The sequence below is a fragment of the Oncorhynchus nerka genome, unplaced genomic scaffold (assembly GCF_034236695.1).
Source record: "Oncorhynchus nerka isolate Pitt River unplaced genomic scaffold, Oner_Uvic_2.0 unplaced_scaffold_10___fragment_4___debris, whole genome shotgun sequence".
Taxonomy (NCBI): domain Eukaryota; kingdom Metazoa; phylum Chordata; class Actinopteri; order Salmoniformes; family Salmonidae; genus Oncorhynchus; species Oncorhynchus nerka.
In genome coordinates, this window is record NW_027040321.1 from 212,279 (window position 1) to 220,357 (window position 8,079).

Genomic DNA, 8,079 nt, shown 5'->3' on the forward strand with positions numbered 1-8,079 from the left:
GAGTACCAGTACCAGATCAATGTGGAGCTATATAGAGAGTACCAGTACCAGATCAATGTGGAGCTATATAGAGAGTATCAGTACCAGATCAATGTGGAGCTATATAGAGAGTATCAGTACCAGATCAATGTGGAGCTATATAGAGAGTACCAGTACCAGATCAATGTGGAGCTATATAGAGAGAGTACCAGATCAATGTGGAGTTATATAGAGAGTACCAGTACCAGATCAATGTGGAGTTATATAGAGAGAGTACCAGATCAATGTGGAGTTATATAGAGTACCAGTACCAGATCAATGTGGAGTTATATAGAGAGTACCAGTACCAGATCAATGTGGAGTTATATAGAGAGTATCAGTACCAGATCAATGTGGAGCTATATAGAGAGTACCAGTACCAGATCAATGTGGAGCTATATAGAGGAGTACCAGTACCAGATCAATGTGGAGTTATATAGAGAGTACCATACCAGAGATCAATGTGGAGTTATATAGAGAGAGTACCAGATCAATGTGGAGTTATAGAGAGTACCAGATCAATGTGGAGTTATATAGAGAGTATCAGTACCAGATCAATGTGGAGTTATATAGAGAGTATCAGTACCAGATCAATGTGGAGTTATATAGAGAGTATCAGTACCAGATCAATGTGGAGTTATATAGAGAGTACCAGTACCAGATCAATGTGGAGCTATATAGAGAGTACCAGTACCAGATCAATGTGGAGCTATATAGAGAGTACCAGTACCAGATCAATGTGGAGTTATATAGAGAGTACCAGATCAATGTGGAGTTATATAGAGAGAGTACCAGATCAATGTGGAGTTATATAGAGAGAGTACCAGATCAATGTGGAGTATATAGAGAGAGTACCAGATCAATGTGGAGTTATATAGAGGAGTACCAGATCAATGTGGAGTTATATAGAGTACCAGTGCCAGATCAATGTGGAGCTATATAGAGTACCAGTACCAGATCAATGTGGAGCTTATAGAGAGTACCAGTACCAGATCAATGTGGAGCTTTATAGAGAGTACCAGTACCAGATCAATGTGGAGCTTTATAGAGAGTACCAGTACCAGATCAATGTGGAGCTTTACAGTACCAGATCAATGTGGAGTATAGAGAGTACCAGTACCAGATCAATGTGGAGCTATATAGAGAGTACCAGTACCAGATCAATGTGGAGCTATATAGAGAGTACCAGTACCAGATCAATGTGGAGCTATATAGAGAGTACCAGTACCAGATCAATGTGGAGCTATATAGAGAGTACCAGTACCAGATCAATGTGGAGCTTTATAGAGAGTATCAGTACCAGATCAATGTGGAGCTATATAGAGAGAGTACCAGATCAATGTGGAGCTATATAGAGAGTACCAGTACCAGATCAATGTGGAGTTATATAGAGAGTACCAGTACCAGATCAATGTGGAGTTATATAGAGAGAGTACCAGATCAATGTGGAGCTATATAGAGAGTACCAGTACCAGATCAATGTGGAGCTATATAGAGAGTATCAGTACCAGATCAATGTGGAGCTATATAGAGAGTACCAGTACCAGATCAATGTGGAGCTATATAGAGAGTACCAGTACCAGATCAATGTGGAGCTATATAGAGAGTACCAGTACCAGATCAATGTGGAGCTATATAGAGAGTATCAGTACCAGATCAATGTGAGAGAGTACCAGTACCAGATCAATGTGGAGCTATATAGAGAGTACCAGTACCAGATCAATGTGGAGCTATATAGAGAGTACCAGTACCAGATCAATGTGGAGCTTTATAGAGAGTACCAGTACCAGATCAATGTGGAGCTATATAGAGAGTACCAGTACCAGATCAATGTGGAGCTTTACAGAGAGTACCAGTACCAGATCAATGTGGAGCTATATAGAGAGAGTACCAGATCAATGTGGAGCTATATAGAGAGTACCAGTACCAGATCAATGTGGAGCTATATAGAGAGTACCAGTACCAGATCAATGTGGAGTTATATAGAGAGTACCAGTACCAGATCAATGTGGAGTTATATAGAGAGTACCAGTACCAGATCAATGTGGAGCTTTATAGAGAGTACCAGTACCAGATCAATGTGGAGTTATATAGAGAGAGTACCAGATCAATGTGGAGTTATATAGAGAGTACCAGATCAATGTGGAGTTATATAGAGAGAGTACCAGATCAATAGATAGAGAGTACCAGATCAATGTGGAGTTATATAGAGAGTACCAGTACCAGATCAATGGAGCTATTATAGAGAGAGTACCAGTACCAGATCAATGTGGAGTTATATAGAGAGTACCAGTACCAGATCAATGTGGAGTTATATAGAGAGTACCAGTACCAGATCAATGTGGAGTTATATAGAGAGTACCAGTACCAGATCAATGTGGAGCTTTATAGAGAGTACCAGTACCAGATCAATGTGGAGCTTTATAGAGAGTACCAGTACCAGATCAATGTGGAGTTATATAGAGAGAGTACCAGATCAATGTGGAGCTTATATAGAGAGTACCAGATCAATGTGGATTATATAGAGTACCAGTACCAGATCAATGTGGAGCTATATAGAGAGTACCAGTACCAGATCAATGTGGAGCTATATACCAGTACCAGATCAATGTGGAGTTATATAGAGAGTACCAGTACCAGATCAATGTGGAGCTATATAGAGAGTATCAGTACCAGATCAATGTGGAGCTATATAGAGAGAGTACCAGATCAATGTGGAGCTATATAGAGAGTACCAGTACCAGATCAATGTGGAGCTATATAGAGAGTACCAGTACCAGATCAATGTGGAGCTATATAGAGAGTACCAGTACCAGATCAATGTGGAGCTATATAGAGAGAGTACCAGATCAATGTGGAGCTATATAGAGAGAGTACCAGATCAATGTGGAGCTATATAGAGAGTACCAGTACCAGATCAATGTGGAGCTATATAGAGAGTACCAGTACCAGATCAATGTGGAGCTATATAGAGAGTACCAGTACCAGATCAATGTGGAGCTTTATAGAGAGTACCAGTACCAGATCAATGTGGAGCTATATAGAGTACCAGTACCAGATCAATGTGGAGCTATATAGAGAGTACCAGTACCAGATCAATGTGGAGCTATATAGAGAGTACCAGTACCAGATCAATGTGGAGTTATATAGAGAGTACCAGTACCAGATCAATGTGGAGTTATATAGAGAGAGTACCAGATCAATGTGGAGTTATATAGAGAGAGTACCAGATCAATGTGGAGCTATATAGAGAGTACCAGATCAATGTGGAGCTATATAGAGAGTACCAGTACCAGATCAATGTGGAGTTATATAGAGTATCAGTACCAGATCAATGTGGAGTTATATAGAGTACCAGTACCAGATCAATGTGGAGTTATATACCAGATCAATGTGGAGCTTTATAGAGAGTACCAGATCAATGTGGAGCTATATAGAGAGTACCAGTACCAGATCAATGTGGAGCTATATACAGAGAGTACCAGATCAATGTGGACCAGAGAGTACCAGATCAATGTGGAGCTATATAGAGAGAGTAGAGAGACCAGTACCAGATCAATGTGGAGCTATAGAGTACCAGATCAATGTGGACCAGTACCAGATCAATGTGGAGTATACAGAGAGTACCAGATCAATGTGGATATAGAGAGAGTATCAGTACCAGATCAATGTGGAGCTATATAGAGAGTACCAGTACCAGATCAATGTGGAGCTTATATAGAGAGAGTACCAGTACCAGATCAATGTGGAGTTATATAGAGAGTACCAGTACCAGATCAATGTGGAGTTATATAGAGAGTATCAGTACCAGATCAATGTGGAGCTATATAGAGAGTACCAGTACCAGATCAATGTGGAGTTATATAGTACCAGATCAATGTGGAGTTATATAGAGAGTACCAGTACCAGATCAATGTGGAGTTATATAGAGAGAGTACCAGATCAATGTGGAGTTATATAGAGTACCAGTACCAGATCAATGTGGAGTTATATAGAGAGAGTACCAGATCAATGTGGAGTTATATAGAGAGAGTACCAGATCAATGTGGAGTTATATAGAGAGTACCAGTGCCAGATCAATGTGGAGTTATATAGAGAGTACCAGTGCCAGATCAATGTGGAGCTTTATAGAGAGGATACCAGATCAATGTGGAGCTATTTAGAGAGTACCAGTACCAGATCAATGTGGAGCTTTATAGAGAGTACCAGTACCAGATCAATGTGGAGTTATATAGAGAGAGTACCAGTTCAATGTGGAGCTATATAGAGAGTACCAGTACCAGGTCAATGTGGAGCTATATAGAGAGTATCAGTAACAGATCAATGTGGAGCTATATAGAGAGTATCAGTACCAGATCAATGTGGAGCTTTATAGAGAGTACCAGTACCAGATCAATGTGGAGCTATATAGAGAGAGTACCAGATCAATGTGGAGCTATATAGAGAGTATCAGTACCAGATCAATGTGGAGCTATATAGAGAGTATCAGTACCAGATCAATGTGGAGCTATATAGAGAGTATCAGTACCAGATCAATGTGGAGCTATATATAGTACCAGATCAATGTGGAGCTATATAGATGTGGAGTACCAGTACCAGATCAATGTGGAGCTATATAGAGAGTACCAGTACCAGATCAATGTGGAGCTATATAGAGAGTATCAGTACAGATCAATGTGGAGCTATATAGAGAGTACCAGTACCAGATCAATGTGGAGCTTTATTATATAGTACCAGAGTACTATAGAGAGTACCAGATCAATGTGGAGCTATATAGAGAGTATCAGTACCAGATCAATGTGGAGCTATATAGAGTATCAGTACCAGATCAGAGTATCAGTACCAGATCAATGTGGAGCTATATAGAGAGTATCAGTACCAGATCAATGTGGAGCTATATAGAGAGAGTACCAGATCAATGTGGATCAATGTGGAGCTATACCAGAGAGAGTACCAGATCAATGTGGAGTTATATAGAGAGTATCAGTACCAGATCAATGTGGAGTTATATAGAGAGTACCAGTACCAGATCAATGTGGAGCTATATAGAGAGTACCAGTACCAGATATGTGGAGAGTATCAGTACCAGATCAATGTGGAGTTATATAGAGAGTATCAGTACCAGATCAATGTGGAGCTATATAGAGAGTACCAGTACCAGATCAATGTGGAGCTATATAGAGGAGTACCAGATCAATGTGGAGTTATATAGAGTACCAGTACCAGATCAATGTGGAGTTATATAGAGAGAGTACCAGATCAATGTGGAGTTATATAGAGAGAGTACCAGATCAATGTGGAGTTATATAGAGAGAGTACCAGATCAATGTGGAGTTATATAGAGAGTACCAGTACCAGATCAATGTGGAGTTATATAGAGAGTACCAGTACCAGATCAATGTGGAGTTATATAGAGAGTACCAGTACCAGATCAATGTGGAGCTTTATAGAGAGTACCAGTACCAGATCAATGTGGAGCTTTATAGAGAGTACCAGTACCAGATCAATGTGGAGCTATATAGAGAGTATCAGTACCAGATCAATGTGGAGCTATATAGAGAGTACCAGTACCAGATCAATGTGGAGCTATATAGAGAGTACCAGTACCAGATCAATGTGGAGCTATATAGAGAGTACCAGTACCAGATCAATGTGGAGCTTATATAGAGAGTACCAGTACCAGATCAATGTGGAGCTTATATAGAGTACCAGTACCAGATCAATGTGGAGCTTTATAGAGAGTACCAGTACCAGATCAATGTGGAGCTATATAGAGAGTACCAGTACCAGATCAATGTGGAGTTATATAGAGAGTACCAGTACCAGATCAATGTGGAGTTATATAGAGAGAGTACCAGATCAATGTGGAGTTATATAGAGAGAGTACCAGATCAATGTGTGGAGATCAATGTTATATAGAGAGTACCAGTACCAGATCAATGTGGAGCTTTATAGAGAGTACCAGTACCAGATCAATGTGGAGCTATATAGAGAGTATCAGTACCAGATCAATGTGGAGCTATATAGAGAGTACCAGTACCAGATCAATGTGGAGCTATATAGAGAGTACCAGTACCAGATCAATGTGGAGCTATATAGAGAGTACCAGTACCAGATCAAGTACCAGTACCAGATCAATGTGGAGCTATATAGAGAGTATCAGTACCAGATCAATGTGGAGCTATATAGAGAGTACCAGTACCAGATCAATGTGGAGCTTTATAGAGAGTACCAGTACCAGATCAATGTGGAGCTATATAGAGAGTACCAGTACCAGATCAATGTGGAGCTATATAGAGAGTACCAGTACCAGATCAATGTGGAGCTTTATAGAGAGTATCAGTACCAGATCAATGTGGAGCTTTATACCAGATCAATGTGGAGAGAGTACCAGTACCAGATCAATGTGGAGCTTTATAGAGAGTACCAGTACCAGATCAATGTGGAGTTATATAGAGAGTACCAGTACCAGATCAATGTGGAGTTATATAGAGAGTACCAGTACCAGATCAATGTGGAGTTATATAGAGAGAGTACCAGATCAATGTGGAGTTATATAGAGAGAGTACCAGATCAATGTGGAGTTATATAGAGAGTACCAGATCAATGTGGAGTTATATAGAGAGTACCAGTACCAGATCAATGTGGAGTTATATAGAGAGTACCAGTACCAGATCAATGTGGAGTTATAGAGAGAGTACCAGTACCAGATCAATGTGGAGCTATATAGAGAGTACCAGTACCAGATCAATGTGGAGCTATATAGAGAGTATCAGTACCAGATCAATGTGGAGCTTATATAGAGTATCAGTACCAGATCAATGTGGAGCTATATAGAGAGTACCAGTACCAGATCAATGTGGAGCTATATAGAGAGTACCAGTACCAGATCAATGTGGAGCTATATAGAGAGTACCAGTACCAGATCAATGTGGAGCTTTATAGAGAGTACCAGTACCAGATCAATGTGGAGCTATATAGAGAGTACCAGTACCAGATCAATGTGGAGCTATATAGAGAGAGTACCAGATCAATGTGGAGCTATATAGAGAGAACCAGTACCAGATCAATGTGGAGTTATATAGAGAGTATCAGTACCAGATCAATGTGGAGTTATATAGAGAGTATCAGTACCAGATCAATGTGGAGCTATATAGAGAGTACCAGTACCAGATCAATGTGGAGTTATATAGAGAGTATCAGTACCAGATCAATGTGGAGCTATATAGAGAGTATCAGTACCAGATCAATGTGGAGCTATATAGAGAGTACCAGTACCAGATCAATGTGGAGCTATATAGAGAGTATCAGTACCAGATCAATGTGGAGCTATATAGAGAGTACCAGTACCAGATCAATGTGGAGCTTTATAGAGAGTACCAGATCAATGTGGAGTTATATAGAGAGTATCAGTACCAGATCAATGTGGAGCTATATAGAGAGTACCAGTACCAGATCAATGTGGAGCTATATAGAGAGTATCAGTACCAGATCAATGTGGAGCTATATAGAGAGTACCAGTACCAGATCAATGTGGAGCTATATAGAGAGTACCAGTACCAGATCAATGTACCAGATCAATTTGGAGCTAGAGAGTACCATAGAGAGTACCAGTACCAGATCAATGTGGAGCTATATAGAGAGTATCAGTACCAGATCAATGTGGAGCTATATAGAGAGTATCAGTACCAGATCAATGTGGAGCTATATAGAGAGTACCAGTACCAGATCAATGTGGAGCTATATAGAGAGTACCAGTACCAGATCAATGTGGAGCTTTATAGAGAGTACCAGTACCAGATCAATGCTATACAGAGAGAGCTATATAGAGAGTACCAGTACCAGATCAATGTGGAGCTTTATAGAGAGTACCAGTACCAGATCAATGTGGAGTTATATAGAGAGTACCAGTACCAGATCAATGTGGAGTTATATAGAGAGAGTACCAGATCAATGTGGAGTTATATAGAGAGAGTACCAGATCAATGTGGAGTTATATAGAGAGAGTACCAGATCAATGTGGAGTTATATAGAGAGAGTACCAGATCAATGTGGAGTTAT